The following is a 2,039-nucleotide window of genomic DNA, read 5'->3' as shown; positions in this document are numbered from 1 at the left end:
CATTGGACTGCACAGTTAGTTTTGTGCTGCTGTGGAAGCCCACGCTCAAGCCAGTTTACCAGTTGAGATGTAGCTGATGCATGCACCTTCCCTGGCTGCTGTCAGCCCTAGAGGTTTGCCCCTAGGCTGGTGGCACATGCGTTTCCTACAGCTCCTGAGCAGCCAACCCAACTGTGCTGCAACAGACCTGCCAAAGCCTTGTCTCAGCCCCCATAGCTCTGCTCCCCCAGGGCAACGACGTCTCCAGCTCTGGCAGCACGCCACGTCCTGTACATACAGCCAAGGCATCTCCGAGGAGATAAAACTACAGCTTCCCAAGTGCTCACCCGCCCTGCCAGCCCAATGCCACGTGCCTCCCCTCTGAGCTCTCTCTGGGTCAGCTTGTCTCCTATCACAGCTCTTCAGCAGCCCCTGCCTGATCATTAAGCTACAGTCCCAGGAGTCATGGCTTTGAATTATACCACTGTGTAATAGTGATAGCCTGTTATTCTCCAGCCTCCTAGCTGAACTGTCGTGACACTTTCACCAGAAACCTCAAGGAACTCAAATGTGCTTAGAAACTGCCCCTTCTCTTCACTGGGATTTGCTGGTATGAAGGTTCTCTGTAGCTTTGCTGGTTAGTGCAGAGCTGAATCAGCGTACTCAGACATCAGCATCATAATGTTGGTCATGTTACGCACAGCATTCCTCATGTCACTACCTGGCAGTACTCACTGTCATCTCATGTGTCAACTCTGGGTCCTCCATGCTCTTTTACAACATGCTTGAGGAATCTTTGTGCCCACTCAGAAATAGTTTAGGGAAATTGTAGAGTGCTGGCTTATCAACACATGCTGGTTGACAATATCCCACAGGGGCTTGTGCAGTATGGGCTGTGCTCAGTGAGTCATTGTGTGAAAGCTGCTTCCCCAGGTCACCAGTCTTCTGTTTATCATCATTTGAGGAAAAGGCTTTCAGGTGCAAAGAATCCTCAGCATCTTCATTTCTCTCTAGATTCCAGTCACTAACACTTATAAGACCAGACTTTCACACCACTATTATATTAGGAGAAAGAGGTACAGTAGAGCTGTCCAAGGGAACAGCCCCATATAAGCATCCCTGCCGGTCTGGATATGCTCAAGCAACACAATACCACCATTGCCATGTGGTTCATGTGCACCCATTCCACAGCAAGTCCCCATCTGTGCACAGACAAATGTAAGGGAAAAGCTTTTTATAGCTGGCTGGAGCCTGTTTCACTTGCTGAAGCCACGGAGGTGAAGTGGGATCACATGAAGAGTGACAAAGGCATCTCCTCCACCATCTCTACCACAAGCAGTTGTGGCCATGGGAATTCAAGCATCAGTGGCTCTGACACTTTGCAACATGCCAGACCAAATTATCTGCGGAGGTAAATGGCGCTGGGATCTGGCACAATGATGCCAGGGGTCAGTTTTGACGTATGGTCCATGGAGAGCAGTGGGAGAAGGCAGATGTTCTTTACCTGATTTGAACCAAACCGTGCAACACTAGCAATCCCCGCAGTAATGAAAAGTGTCTTGGGCCAATTCAAGAAACCTGATACGGTGCTGGAGGCTCCAGATGTTATTGCTTTACAGTCATAAAACCTGCTTCGTACACCTGCTTGTATAACCCAACTCCATGGGCGAAACAGCCTTCCTGACCATCCCCAGAGATCAGTTTTGTCCTTAAGAATGAAGCAGGCTAGCCCTTGTTATAGCAGCTAGTATGATTAGCATTGGCTGCCTGCTCCTCTAGGTTTGTTAGCATGCTTCTTGCTTTGAAACTGTGGAGACTGAGTCTTGCAGCTCTCTCTCCTTCACTGTTCAGTGGTCAGCATATCCACAGAGAAATGCAAGCCACGAGAAGGTGCAGATAGATACACTTTTCTGCATGGGCACTCAAGGTAGCCAAGTCTGGCTCTTATAATATGGGCTGGGCTTGGATTATAGCCAGGAGTGAATGCAAGGATCTTTCTCTCACCATCCTTTAGACATAGACAATGTGATACAACCACCATTTGCAAAAACAAGAGTGAC

The sequence above is a fragment of the Pezoporus occidentalis genome, unplaced genomic scaffold, assembly GCF_034315485.1.
Source record: "Pezoporus occidentalis ecotype Australia unplaced genomic scaffold, CSIRO_AGI_Poc_V1 ctg23, whole genome shotgun sequence".
NCBI lineage: Eukaryota > Metazoa > Chordata > Aves > Psittaciformes > Psittacidae > Pezoporus > Pezoporus occidentalis.
The sequence above is the reverse complement of the archived record's forward strand: the minus strand, read 5'-3'. Positions refer to the sequence as shown.